The sequence below is a fragment of the Papio anubis genome, chromosome 10, assembly GCF_008728515.1.
Source record: "Papio anubis isolate 15944 chromosome 10, Panubis1.0, whole genome shotgun sequence".
In the NCBI taxonomy this organism is placed as follows: domain Eukaryota; kingdom Metazoa; phylum Chordata; class Mammalia; order Primates; family Cercopithecidae; genus Papio; species Papio anubis.
This window is the reverse complement of record NC_044985.1, coordinates 1684548-1699744: the sequence shown is the minus strand read 5'-3', so window position 1 is coordinate 1699744 and position 15197 is coordinate 1684548. Positions and strand designations below refer to the sequence as shown.

The 15197-nt window shown below is 49.4% G+C and overlaps 1 long non-coding RNA gene across 1 annotated transcript in view; it reads left to right on the top strand.

Moving 5' to 3' along the window:
- Positions 1 to 14498, top strand: part of LOC103877332 — a 144439-nt gene extending 129941 nt beyond the window's left edge. Inside the window, exon 3 of the long non-coding RNA XR_002516011.2 lies at positions 14140 to 14498. This is a non-coding gene — a long non-coding RNA (uncharacterized LOC103877332). The remainder of the gene's footprint in view (positions 1 to 14139) is intronic.
- The last annotated feature ends 699 nt before the right edge of the window (positions 14499 to 15197 follow it).

Here is a 15197-nt window from a genome sequence, read left to right as displayed (position 1 = left end):
TTACACCATAGCAATTGGCTAATGCTGTGCATCAGGACTGTCACCCTTTGCTGTGCAGGTTGTTAAACATTTACCAACACAGCACCGTCACGGCCCCACTGTGAACCTTCCTGAACTTTCCCATGTGTGCTTCACCTGCACCTTCCCTCAGGCATCCTGGCAGCCCCTGAGACCCACCAGCCTCCCACTCTCCAGTGACTGCTGCAGTCTGTGCTACACAGGCTCACTCTTCTGCCCCGACTGGCTGTTGCTCTAAGCACATGCTGGGTATTGCCTGGTGGAAGAAGTGTGGGCCTCTGAGTCTCACGGGCCGGCTTTTATTTCTGGGTGTGCCCTGTGCCAATCTGGACTAGAGATGGAGGACTGGGGCTTCATTTCTCCCTGCTTCTGTGGTGTTAATACCGCCTGCTCATAACCTCCATTGCCAGTGAAGGAAATAATGTATGTAGTGGTCCGTTTCCAAGACAAAATGCCTTAAATCGGCTTAGGTCAGCAAACTACCGAAGAAATAGGATATACTAGGCCCTTGCTTGCATAGCCAATGCCGGCCTGTTGGCCCCCCTTAGTTGCCTTCACTCGAATCAAAGAAGTGTAGTATAAGATGAAGGTTTACTAGCCTGCAAAATAGCTTGTTTTGTCTGTTCTTATCAGCCGGCCCAGCTACTTAGGTGATAAGTCAAACACTTGAAGAGCCCTATAGCTAACTAGGATTGCAATGTATTGTGGGCTGCAACAAAATGCAGCAGGACAGCCCTAAAGAAAACACCTAGAGCCCCTACCCAACAATCAATAGGCGATGTCCGGGAAGATTGTGACCCACAGTACTCAGCCTAAGAGGAACCAGGGGAGGGACCTGTGCATTAGGGGATAAATTGCTTGTTGAAACTATGCTGGGAGGAGATATACCTAATATAAATGACGAGTTAATGGGTGCAGCACACCAACATGGCACATGTATACATACGTAACAAACCTGCACGTTGTGCACATGTACCCTAGAACTTAAAGTATAATAAAAAAAAAGAAGAAACTGTGCTGGGGCTGTTGCTCATCAGACATCCGATCTTGCAAGACTGTCATTGAAAGTCTCACTTGCACTGTTCTCTGGTTCTCTGTCCACTTTTTGGGTTTGGATGGGTGAGTTGATTTCTCACACTAGGGCTGAGCATGTGGCTCTAGGCACAGGGCAGGCACTCCGTCAACAACAGCCTCCAGTATTTGAGCCCCTGTGGTTAGAATGGGGAGAGTTACCGAGTTACTGAGACATCTTTCCCTCTCTTTGCTCTGTTCAACACCACTGGTCTGCAGTGGGGCCTGTGGAGTACAAGGAGAATCCCCCGCAAGCCCCTTGGGTGAAAGAGACCTCTAGTGTCATCCTGGCTTGAGGGGTGCAGTGATGGGGCAGACGTGTCTTCAGGGGTCCTAGAACCACCCCAAACAGATTTCATTGGCCTAAAGTGCAAAAATGTGGGCTCTGAAGTTGGAAGTGCTGCAGGGATGTTGGGCATCTGGGCATGGAGGCTCCAGCTGAGCACAATGAGTGTGCTGCACGGGGGCCTCCCTTGCATGTGGAGGACAGACACTGAGCTCCCACTCTCACCTGTCCAGTCTGTTCGGGGTCTGCCTTGGGGCTGGACACCCAGCCGGGACTTCACATTAGCCACTTGGCTGAGTGACTATCTTCAGGACTCCAGAGCCCACTCCCTTTGATTAAGCACATGGGTTTTCCAGACTTACAGGCACACATGATTTATTGACCTTTGCATGTTATACGCACACAATTTATCTACCTTTGCATGATTTCACTTTGGTATTTCCCACTTTACAAGAGTGGTACCTGAAGCACAGCGAGGTGAAGTGACTTGCTCACATGCATGAGTAGCAGAACCAGAATTTGAACCCAGAGGGGGTCTCACCCTGGAAACCATGCTCACCACAGGATACCTGTGGTCCCCAACAGTCTGCAAAGCTGTGACCTGAGGTGACCCTGCTTACAGAACACAGCTGGAGCCGCCAGCTCCTTGGCATACTGGAGATTAGGTTTAAGACTAAACTCCCAGAAAGCGGGACAGATGCCAGGCCCGTGGCAATGGGGCTCCCTGTGCAACACCCTGCCATTCTGATGGATGAAAAACATTTCAAGTTTTCCTGTAAAAATGTCTGTTGTGGAAAGATAAGGAAATTCTGGCACACTCAGCGGGGACTTCTTAACTAGTTCGTGCAAAAAGGCATGCTTCTTTTTGGCCTTGGGGCTGGGTACAGCGTGGCGGCCCTCATCAGCAGCTAAGGTGATGCTGGCCAGGCCACTGCCAGCCCAGGCCCAAAGAAAACAATGTAGGCCAGGCCAGGGCCAGTGTCTGCCAAGGGGACAGGCATGGGGACCCTTGTCTGACCTCTGGGGGCCATGTGCAAGGGCCGGGGGAGCAGTTAGGTAGCCTTGGAGACAACCCAAACGTGGGAATCCGCAGGCCTCGGGCCCTCCCAGCAGTGAGAGGGGACGCGTGCTTGTCTCTGAGGGTGGTTGGGAGATGGAGTGTGACATTGTGTCCTGAGTCCAGAGGCCCTCCCAGCAACCAGAGGGGATGCGTGCCAGCCTCTGAAGGTGGTTGGGAGACAGAGTGTGACACCGTGTCCTGAGTCCTGGGGCCTGGTGGGGCCGTGACTGTTCTGTGACCTCAGGCAGCCTCCTCAGTTGTCTGGACCACTGCTCCTTCATGGGGAACCCTCATTAGAGCTCTGCCCGGGTGACCTAGCCTGGTGGCAGGGATGGTCAAGGCCACCATTTCCCCACAGAAAGTGTCCTGGGCGCCACCTGGTTGGAAGGGGAAGTTCTATGGGCAGTTTGTGCTCAGAAAGCCTGATGCTTTCAGTGTGTATGTGTGGCGGGGAGGGTGAGGACAGGTGTCAGCAGCTTCCAGCTGGTGCCCTCAGGCTGGCTCGGCAGTGCTGCTCCTCTCCCAGCCAACCTTGCTTCCACTGCCCCCAGGATGCCTCCTCTCAAGCTCCCCTAGGACAGGCCACACTTATTTCTGCCTCCTTTGTCACAGGAATCATTAGCCGTGTGCCTTGCTCCCCAGCCCAGACTAGGAGCCCCAAGGGTGGCTGACGGTGGCCATCCTAGGGTGTCCGGGGCAATGCAGGGCTGGATGGCGGGTGCTCAGTGGGCACGGGAGAAAATGCAGCGGGACTGGCTCTCCTGGCCAGTGCGAGTGCACAGGCTGTTGATTCTGCTGGAAAACTGCTGCTCTTGGTATTTTCGAATTTGGCACGTGGCTCTGAATAATCTCCCACCCTCTTCTAGCCTGACTTTTCAGGTTCTCTGACCCTCAAGGGCTGTGGGCTCAGATTTCTTTAGCATTTGGCTTTCCTTGGGGACCCCTTACCCCCTCCTCCCACCTCTGAGCCTGTCTCGTCGGGGGGCCTCTGAGCCCTCGCCACAGTCTGCAAAGCATCTTTGTTCTACTGCCAGCATTGGGAAGCCCAGAATCTTCTCTCCTCATGCCTGCTATGCCTCTTGGCATCCTGGCTGGGCCTGGCCCTGCAAACTGTGCAGGAGGCTGTTGGTCTGTGTGCACCCCCTCCTGAGACCATCCCTCTCCAGTCCCCCGCCCCGGGACCAGAGCCTGCGGGAGGTAGGAGGCGTGGGCAATTTGGAGCATCTCCACGCTGGCGGTGGGCTGTGTAGACAGAGTAGGGGTTGTGTCTCAGTTTGGATGCTGACCAGCTGGGTGACCGAGCCTGTCACCTCACATCCTCATGTCTCTGGGGATCTGTGCTGTTCTGTGACAGGTGGTGATGGGTGGCAGGTAGGGTGGTAGTAAGGTTCAGCAAGAGACCTCATGGTGTGCTCTGAGCACGGTGCTTACAGCTTGTCGCAGGGACTACCTCCATTCAGACCAACACCACCACCACTGCCAGGCTCAGGTCGGGAGCTCAGTGGTTTACGGAACCTCTTTCGAGGTAGTAGTTTCCTTCTGTGTATGTGGGCGGCAGCTGCTTCCTTGGTCTCTGAATAACCCAGCTCAGTTTGAAATGGTGGTGAAAACCTTAGGCCTCAGCCCAGGCAGGGGCTCAGCACCTCTCCCAGGGCCAGCACAATCCCGCTTGATGATTCTTGGAAATTCCTCTCTGAGAAAAGGCAAAATTCATTGACCCTTGGGATGCCCTTGGCAGTGCTGGATTACATTTCAGCCCATCTGCGCAGGGGCCCAACATTCCAACTGGAAACTACAGCCTATCCTGAATGTATCTCGACAAATAGGAGAGGGAAGTGGATTCTAGATAGGATTTCCGATTCACACAATTACAGTGAGCCATGGCTTTGGCTCCTGGCAGAGAAGATAATAAATTAGTGGCAGACTAACATGGGAGAGATTACACTGTGCATCTCTGAGCCTGGCCCTGCTGCAACCCGTGCATGGAGAGTGCAATTGCATCATATTTGCAAGAGACTTGTGGCAGGGATTCGATTCTACTGTAGAGTAACAGCAAACACCTGCCAACACCCTTTCTCAGCCCCGATGACACTAGCAAGGATGCTGTGTCCTTAGGCCCTGCACTCAGTGGAGGAAGCACTGATAGCCAGGACACCACTCCATGTCTTTAACCAGCAAGGGGGCTTTCTACCTCTATGAGAGCAAGAGTTCAACAAACTGTAGCCAATGCCTGTAGGTGATGCCATCCACACAAGTGACCTGGGGCCTCCAGCTTGTCCTACAGCTGTCCAGGCCCCTACTTGTGTTATCCCCATCCCTGAAGGCTTAGTCAGCAATCTTTGCCTTTTATTAAAGGGCGGTTTGAAAGGAAGAACTGCAACTCTCCTTACCCATGTCTTGCGCAGTGTTAGATATTTTAAAAGCGTTTTCCTTTGATCTTTCCATCAATAAGCACCTTTGAGGCAGGTGAAAGATTTCAGCTTTAGAAGATGGGCAAGCTGGGACTCAGCAACGTCAAGAACTTTTCCATTTCGTAAGTATTCCACCTGCCAGCTACTGCCCTGGGCCCTGGGCAGGATAACACAAAGCCCTGCGCTTGTAGAGCTTCGGTGTAGCAGGGAGGAGACACATGATCAACTATGGGCATTGTATAGTATGTTAGGGGGAGACTGTGTCTGAGAAATCCAGGCAGAGTAGGTGAGATTAGGGATCCTGGGTTGGGCAAGGGCTGGAGGCAGCTTGCAATTTTGTATAAGTAGTCGGAGCAAGCCTCCCAGCTAAGGTGATGTTGAGCAAAGGTTTGCAGGAGGTGAGGGAGTTAGCCATGGGGTTGTCTGGGGGAAGAATGTTCCAGGCAGAGAGAACAACCCTGCAAAAGCCCCAAGATGGGCCATGCCTGAGTGCTCCAGGAAGAGCCAGGAGCCCAGCGTGGCTGGAGCAGAGCGCTTGCAGGAGGAGCTGTAGCTGGGGCAAGGGGAGCCATGCTGTGGGGGGCTTTGGGGTCACCATGAAGACTTGGGCTCCTCCTCCAAAATGGGAGCCAGGGAGGGTTGGAGCAGAGGAACATTATAATCAGAACTTTATTTTAAAAAGGTCACTTAACTGCTGCGTATGGAGGCAAGGGTGGGGCAGGTAGGATCCTTGGATGGCTACTACAATCATCCAGGTGAGAGGTGGTGGTAGCTCATGCCAGGGCCTTAGCAGTTGGAGGGATGTGGCCAGATTCTGGATATATTTTGCATAGTCAGCTCTCAAGATTTCCTGATCAATTAGAGCCGATGAGTCAACCATGACCTTAAAGGTTTCGACCTGAGTGGTGGGAAGGATGGAGTGGAGTTGGGCAAGGTGCAGAGCAAGTGGGTGGGAGAAGATTGAAGAGTTCAACTCCTCCGTGGTTGAGTTGGAGATGCCCATCTGTGGGTGGATGCAGGCCAAGTGGGTGGGGGAAGACTGAGGAGTTGAAGTCCTGGGTGGTTGAGTTGGAGATGCCCATTTGATATCCACATTGGACTTCTGAGTAGGTGATAGACCAGGATTCCCCGAGCATATTAGGAGCAACTGGTAGGGGAAATAGGAATTCTCTGATCTCTCTGTCCAAGCCTCTCTCTGTTACTCCATGATGATTTTCTCTGTTTCAGTGGTTTTGAAAACTAGACAGTAGAAAGCAATTTATGTCACAAATGTCATATTTGCTTTAGGATTTGAAAGCTGGAATTTCCCCAATTCCAGGGGCCTTTTCCTTAAATGCCTTGGGTGGAGCCGGCAGTTCCCACCTGGTGGTGCACAAACCTTCGTGCGAATATCCATTTGGCATGTTCTGTGCAGGGATGTGGGTGATCATGCCTCTCTCTCTCCCTTCAGAATGTGAAGTCCTAAAGGGAGGGCTGGCTCACTCGTCTCCGGGCTTCCAATTGGGGCTCTTGGGGTGACCTATACCTGGAGAAGTTAGTGTGAGGCTGAGGTACACCAGGGCCTCCCAGGGACACCTGCCTTTACTGGGGAGTCTTGGACGTCTTTTCCTATGGCTTACGTTCTTTTGGTTTTCCTCTTTCTATGAATTGCTCATTCATAGTGTTTACCCACTGAAAAAATTGGGTTGTTTGTCTTTTTCTTTTTGATTTGTAGGAATTCTTTATATATGTTGGCTACTAATTGTGTGTTATTAAGTGGCAAATATCTTCTCTCAGTATGAGCTTGTGTTTTCATTTTGTTTTTGATAACTTTCATTCATAGAATTTACACATTTTGGCTCTGTGTGGTGGCTCATGCCTGTAATCCCAGCACTTTGGGAGGCGAGGCAGGCAGATCACTTGAGGTTAGGAGTTGGAGACCAGCCTGGCCAACATGGTGAAACCCCATCCTCTAATAAAAATACAAAAATAGCTGGGCATGGTAGCACGCACCTATAGTCCTAGCTACTTGGGAGGCTGAGGCAGGAGAATTGCTTGAACCTGGGAGATTGCAGTGAGCCGAGATGACGTCACTGCACTCCAGCCTGGCCAAGGAGTGAGACCCTGTCTCAAAACAAAACAAAACAAAAAACAAAAAAAGAATTTACAAATTTTACTATAGTCCAATTCATTAACCTTTTCCTTTATGACTTGTCTTTTTTGTGTTCCTCAAGAAATCCTTCTTTGTAGCAAGACCATAAAAGGTGCTTTCCCATATTTTTTCCTAAAAGTTTTACTTTTCATGTTTAGATATTTAGTTTAGTTTGAATTGATTTTTATATGTGGTACAAAATGAAGATCTGCTTTTATGTTTTCCTATATGGAAGCATCTGCCCCCACTATTTTATTTTTATTTTTTTAATTAAGTTTTGTTGTTATATAGATATAGATTAGGGCTTGCCATGTTGCCCAGGCTGGTCTCGAACTCCTGGCCTCAAGAGAGCCTCATTATGGGCCAGGACTGCAGGCCGGAGCCACCGCACTGCCCAGTCCTCACTACTTTTAATGCCAACTCACACATTGTTTCCACATATGTGTGGATATGTTTCTGGGTTTTTTATTCAGTTCCACCTTCCTATTTGATGATTCCTGGGTCAATACCACACTGCTTTAATGATTACAGCTTTATTATAACTTCTGATATTTAATGGGATAAATATTCCCATTCACTTCTTTTTATTAAAAATTTTTCTGGTATTCTTGGCCCTTAGTTTCTCAGATATTTTTCAAAATCATCACTTGGTCAAATGCCATGAAATAGGCTGTTGAATTTTTATTTGAATTACATTTAATTTATAGCATAATTTTGAAAGAACCAATATCTTTATGATGCTAAATCTCATGAAGATGGCAAAACTCCCTATGTATTTACATTTATTTTAAATTTTTCCAATGATGTCTAGAACTTTTTCTATAAAGCCGTGGCTGCAGTTGTGCAAATTGTGTATCTCAGTCTGGTGATGCTCCCTGGAGTTGTGCAGTGTACAAAGTTCATGGCTGCACAGGGCAACAATGTGTACAAGTCTTGTACAATTTTCTTAACTTTATTCCTAAGTACTTACAATTTTTATTGTTATTGAAAGTTGTACTTTCAAAAATTTTCATTTTAAAATTTAGTGTTGCTGACATGAGTGCACACACACACAGGCACACACGACATCGTCATCATCTTATATCCAGTGAACTTACTAAACTCTTTTAGATTTTTTTTTTTTGTGCAGAAATCACATTATCTGCAAATAATAAAATATGTTTTTCTCTTTCTAATCCTTTTACTTTCTGTTCCCATTGCACTGGCTGAGACTTCAAGCACAATGATAAATGGAGTAGTTATAGTAGATACTTTTGTCTTTGACTTCAAATAAGTTATGCCAATGCTAAGTATGATTTTTTCACTGGATTTCAAGACATAGACTTTATTGAGTTAAAGAAGTTTGCTCCTATTCTTAGTACGTGAAGAGGTGCTTTACATTGAATTTCAAAAATCTATTTATAGGGAAATAATAATAATTATTATTATTTAGTAGTAGCTGGGATTACAGGCACCTGCCACCATGCCCAGCTAATTTTTGTATTTTTAGTAGAGATGGGGTTTCACCATGTTGGCCAGCTGGTCTCAAACTCTCGACCTCAGGTGATCCACCCGCCTTGACCTCCTAAAGTACTGGGATTATAGGTGTGAGCCATTGTGCCCAGCCAGAAATGATTATTTCTTTCCCTTTCTTTAATCTTAATAATTGCATTGGTGAATTGCATTGATATATTTTCTAATAGTAAATCAATCTTTCTTTCCTGGGAGCAACTTGATCATGATATATTGTTGTATTTATCATTACTGGACTTGGTTTGCTAATCATTTATTTATGATATTGGTATCTATGTTCATGAGTATAATTGACCCATAATTTTCCCTGTTTGTATAATGTTATTTTTGTTTAGTTTTGCTCTCACAGTTACACCAGCCTTCTAGTGAGCTAACGTTCTATCTACGCATTGGAATAGTTTGTATAACGAAATTATTTATTCCTTGACTGCTTTTTAGAACTCACCCTAAAGCCATCTGGCATCTGGGCTTGATTTCAATCTCTCTGTCTCTGTCTCTCTCTATAGATTTTTTTTAAGCTTAAGCAATCCTCCTGCCTCAACCTCCCAAGTAGCTGGGACTACATGCATACACCATCAGGCCTGGATAATTTTTAAACACTTTTTGTAAAGATAGGTTCTTGCTATGTTGCCCAGGCTGGTCTCGATCTCCTGGCTCCAAGCAATCCTTCCACTTCAGCCTCCCAAAGTGCTGGGAGTATAGACATCAGCCACTGTACCCAGCCTGTTTTACATTTTTATTGAGTGGCTGCCATGAGCTGACTTTTTAACAAATTAAGAACACAACAAGAAATATTTTCAAAGAAAGGAAATACATCCTCTCCTGAACTCAAGTAAGCCTTACGCTTTGATGAGTCACATCCCTGGGTCCCAAGGTTACTGCATCTTCTAGTTCTGGTTTCTTCATCTCAAGGAACACTTACTTGCATCTGGGGCTCTTCAAGAACTCCCTGGCTGAGAGGACTCTTGGCAATGGTGTATGTTGGGCCTGGTTCATCTGTGTGCCGGGAGGGAGACTGAACCTCAGCATACATGCCAGGAATTTTAGGGCAGGGATCCCCAATTTCCTCCTTTCCTGCATCATCATCTTCCCTCTTGCTATTGGCTCATTCCCACCGCATGCCAATTTGCTGCAATTTCTCCCATCTGGGAAACAGCCTTCTCTGACGCTGCCTCCTCCTCCAGACACTGCCAGGCATAGGGCATATTTGGAGCTGGAGCTGGCAGGGTGGCAGGTGGGTTGGTTGCCTCATAGAGAATGGTGTTGTGGCTGTCACTGGAACATTTTGTGTTTCCTCTTGGCTCTTTGGGGATCTGCAGGCTGCTCCAGGTGAAGCTTGAGTTCCTGAACTGGGGGCAGGGGTGGAAAGGATCACAGCAGGGGAGGCTCAGGCTCTTCAGGCCATTTATTGCCCATGAAATACTCAGGGGAGCCTGGAGCGTGTCCTCACCTGGTCTCCAGATAGGAACTGCTTTCCCTGCTGCTGCCAAGACCTCTGGGGCCTGTGGGAAGTGGGGCTCACCTCCCAGGCACAGTGTTACCTCCTGGACCCAGAGGAGGTGTGTATTAGGCTGTTCTTGCATTGCTATAAAGCAATACTAGAGACTGGCTAATTTATCAAGAAAAGAAGTCAGATTGGCTCATGGTGCTCTAGGCTGTACAGGAAGCACAGCAGCGTCAGCTTCTGGGGAGGCCTCAGGAAGCTTCCAGTCATGGTGGAAGACAAAAGGAGAGCAGGCATGTTACATTACGGAGTGGGAGCAAGTGAGCAGGTGTGTGTGGGGTGCCTCACACTTTACACAACCAGATCATGTGAGAACTCACTCATTATCTGGAGGGCAGCACCAAGGGGATGGTGCTAAACCACTCGTGAGAATCCACCCCCATGATCCAATCACCTCCCACCAGGCCCCGCCTCCACTACGGGGATTACAATTCAACTTGACATGTGGGCAGGGACAATTATCCAACTCTATCAAGGTGGTGATGCAGCTGAGGGGGCCTTTCTGGGACACTCCTTGCCTCGGAGAGACTAAGCCATTGAGGGATGTCAAGTCCTAGATAATCTAGGATTGGCAGAGCAGGAAGGAGGAAGACTCAATTATGTTGACTTCCAGGGGCAGGTAGACAAGGGCCCTTACCACAGGCCATGGACAGCTGCTGTTCTGCTGACCGGCCAGGGCTCCAGGTTAGTCTCCAGAGTGCCAGGGTTCACCGCTGTTTCCCCAGTCAGTCGGGCTCAGAGAGCCCAGGCCTCAGGCCCCCGTCTGAGCTGGGAGTGGTATGCAGCAGAAGCACTTTCCCAGGCCCTGCCTGTTCTCCCTATCACTGCAGCGTGGCCTCCTGGGCCTCACCTCCCTCCCTTGTCCCGCGGAGACACCTCCTACAAGAAGCCAGGAGAGCAAGAAGGACGTATGTGTAAAGAGCCCAGTGAGGGTAAGCGCTTGTAAGTGTGGCTCCCAGTCCTGTGCCTCTCCCTGGGATGGTGGCAAGGCAGGCCCTGGCCTTGGTTTAATCATTTGCTAATCAGAGTGAATAATTCAGGTTCTCTTAACCTCCCAGGACTACTGAAGAAACACATGGCAAAGTGGAGACTGCGTAATCCAGACCCAGGGCCAGCTTGGCCCCCAACCCAAGCATTTCTCCTCTGCCACCTGCTGAGCCCTGGGATCCACTGCCCTCTTTACTGAGATGGCTGCCTTTGGCTGTTAAGGGCTGGCACTTGAGTCGCCTCCCCTGAGGAGCCCCCAGCCCATCTGCTCCAGACAGGACTGGCACAGGCTCTCCCCGTCCCTGCGGCCCCATGCCCCCGCCACACCAAAGCTTATCTTGTTCTTTTTTGCTGCCTTATCTGTCCTCCTGGGCAAGAATGAGGTCTAATTCAGACCTGAATCCTTGGACTCAGCAAGAATTTTTAAACAAATGGATGCACAAATGGCTGGATGAGAGCCAGTGAGCCATGAGCGGAGCCCAGCTCAGGGAGGGACAGCAGAGCCACGCTCAGGGCTGGCAGGCCCTCACTGGGTGTGAGGATGCCCTGGGTTTCCAAGCTTCCAATCACACTGGTGTTTAGCTGAGGGCGACCCCAAAAGAAGCCCCAGCCCTGAAGAAAGGTGGGTCCTGAGGCCACACTCAACATCTCTGTGCTGCCCTGGGCTCATCTCCTGGGTGTCCTCTTTCTAAGTAGCAATAACTCGCATGGACTGAAGGTTGAGCTGTGAAAACGAAAATGCCTCTCTATTGGTTTTAGGATCATCCCTTGTGTAAGTCACATCACGAGAGCTGCTCTTGGCACGGTCTCTAATTCCTCACTTCTTCGTCCTGTCTCCTGCTCCGCGGGCTTCCTCCCCAGCCATTCTACCAACAACCCTGGCCTCGAACCCCCACGTTGTCAAATCCATGCTCCCCATTCTCTCAGCAGCATCACCCTGGGTGACCACACCCATAGCTCCCCTATTTCATGGCCTTTGTGACCCCATTCTGTGTGGCTTCCCCCTTCCTTCTCAGACTCGGTGAGGTGCATTCCATCTTCCCAAGGTCCTCGAACTCTGTGGGCCCTCATCTTATCTCCCTGGACAGCCCATCCATCACGTGGCCTCCAGCACTGTTGCCTGTGTGTGCCGGGCCCTCCAAGGAGCTCAGGCACTACCTGATCCCATGACTTGGACGTCCAAGAAATCTCCCCAACTCGACGAGGCCTAAACTTAATCACTAATTTTTCCCTTGAAATCTGTTCTCTCCGGGTCTTTCTCAAGTCTGTGTCAGCCACCTCTGTCCACCCAGTTTCTCATTGCCGAATCTTAGAAACTGTCCTGGTTCCTCTTATTCCCTCACTCTCTGCATCCAGCTCATTGGCAAGTCCCACTGGCTCCACTTTCACATGTACCCCCAATCTGTCCACGTCTCCCTCCTTACTGCCCGGGTCCCCCAGAGACGCAAGCTGCTTTAAGTGCAGAGATTTATTTCGCTCACTATTATGGACCGGACCCTGCACCTGGCCGAGTGCCCGCTGCCAGTGAGTTCTAAGTTCCCTGTTGTTGAATGAATGGCTGAGTCTCATTTCCTCTAGCAAGGAGCCCTGCAGAGTAGGAAGAATGGGGGGTTATACTCCCTCTTTAGAAATGGGGCACAGAGAGACCTGACGCAGGCCACACCCCAGGTCCTGGGAGGAAGTGGGACTGGGCCCCACTTCCTCTTGGGGTGTCCCAGCGTGGCCATTGAGTTATGTCTAAACTAAATGGTGCCCTTCCCTGCCCTTGCCTTCCCTGTCTCAGCACAGGGCACCCCACACCCAGGATTTATTCTTAGCCCAGTCCTCTCCTTCCATACTCATCCCCTGTGGGGGTCACCTGCCTCTGGTTTCTCGGCTCTCCTGGCTTTTTCCATCTCTGCAGACATTGCCCTGGTTCCCACGTGTCATTTCTCACCTGCATAGATTACTTTACTTCTCTAATCCCCTCTCCACAAAGCAGGGTTTATGTGATCTTTTCAAAACTCGAATCAGATCACGTCACTTTCCTACTTAGAACTCTTCAATCTTCTCCTGAGGCCTGATGATAAAATCCCACATCCGACACGGCACTGCTTACCGTGCTCTCGAGACATTCCCTGTGTCTCCCACCTCCACCCCTGCTTGGCTGGCTCACCTCGGTCTCGCCTTGCTGGGCCCTCAGACCGGCTTGGGACCCGCCGCTGCCCAGGCCTGGGGGAGCTGCTTCTCCAATGCCTGTGGCTGCGTTGCAGAGCTGTGCCTGTGATTTTGGTATTTCTTTGAGGTGCTGCCGGGCAGTCTCCTCCTATTCCAGTCCCTGTAATTATCGATGCTTCCCAAGTTCTGCCCTTCAGCCTCGACCTCTCCCTGGGCCCTCGGCCTGGATACCTGACTGTTCACTTGAGAGCTCAGTGGGGATGTCCAGCAGGTATCCCAAATGGAACATTTCCGAAAACTTGATTCCTGCTCCCTGCCCATGCCCAGCCACATCTGCTCCTCTCACAGCCAGTGCCAGCCCAGGCACCCTGACATACCCCGTCCTCACGCTTGCAGTCAGTTTTCACCCCCTGCTTCCACCTTCCAAACATACCCTGAGTCCCAGGGACCTTCCAAGCACATGTGACACCCAGAGGTTACAACGTTTTCTTTTTCTTTTTTTTGAGATGGAGTCTTGCTCTGTTGCCAGGCTGGAGTGCAGTGGTGAGATCTCAGCTCACTGTAACCTCTGACTCCCTGGTTCAAGTGAGTCTCCTACCTCAGCCTCCCAGTAGCCAGGATTACAGGCATGTGCCACCACACCCAGCTATAATTTTTGTATTTTTAGTAGAGACGGAGTTTCACCGTGTTGGCCAGGCTGGTCTTGAACTCCTGACCTCATGATTCGCCCGCCTCAGCCTCCCAAAGTGCTGGGATTACAGGTGTGAGCCACCGTGCCCGGCTTGTTATAACTTTTTCTAACAACCCCTGTGCCAGGGACTGAAGGCTTGTATCCTCCCAAAATTCATGTGTTGAATTCACCCTAAACCCCAAGTTGTGGGCATTAGGAGTGGGGCCTCTGGGTGAGATTAGGTCATGAGGGTGGAGCCCCCTGTAGGATTCCTGACCTTCTAAAACAAGAAGAGACACCAGATTTCTCTCTGTCTTTCTGCATGAACCAAGGAAAGGCCAGGTGAGGACCCTGACCATGCTGCCACCCTGATCTCGGACTTCCGGCTTCCAGAGCACGAGAAGGGAGTGTTTTCTGTTTAAGCCACAGTGGTACTTTGTTACAGCGGCCGAAACTGACCAAGACACCCCTCTTCTGTATGGCAGAATTATTATCAGTCATCGTCATGAGATAAAACTAACAATCATGTCCAGAAAAAAAATGCGGAGTGTAAAGTGTCTTAAATTGAACTTTGTATGTATAATCATGCCATGATAAAAGTGAATACCTTTTTTTTTCTTTTTTTTGAGACAGAGTTTCGCTCTTGTTGCCCAGGCTGGAGTGCAATGGCGTGATCTCGGCTCACTGCAACCTCCGCTTCCCTGGTTCAAGCAATTCTCCTGCCTTAGTCTCCTGGGTAGATGGGATTATAGGCGCCTACCACCACACCTGGCTAATTTTTGTATTTTTAGTGGAGATGGGGTTTCACCATGTTGGCCAGGATGGTCTCAATCTCTTGACCTTGTGATCTACCTGCCTAGGCCTTCCAAAGTGCTGGGATTACAGGTGTGAGCCACCTGGCCTGGCCTGAATTTCATTTTTAAAGACAGTATTTAAAATCAGTAATATTTCATGTATGAACTAATATGTATATTTGTCAAACAAAAAAATGTTATACCTCGAGGTTCACAGTTTTATCACTTTACATATTTTAAACACAAATAAAAATCCCAAGTGGTCCCATAGACTGACATAATTGAAGTAACTGGTGTACTGTTTCCTTGTCTTTATTTTGTTTTGGGTTTTTTTTTTTTTTTTGAGACAGGGTGTCTTCCTCTGTTGTCCAGGCTGGAGGGCGGTGGTGCAATCACAGCTCACGGTAGCCTCAAATTCCTGGGCTCAAGTGATCCTTCTACCTCAGCCTCCGCTACCATACCTGGATAATTTTTATTTTATTTTTTTGCAGAGATGATGTCTCACTATGTTGCCCAGGCTGAATTGCCACCTCAGCCTCCCAAAGTGTTGAGATTACAGTCATGAACCACCGTGCCCGGCCTTCCGTTGTCTTTAT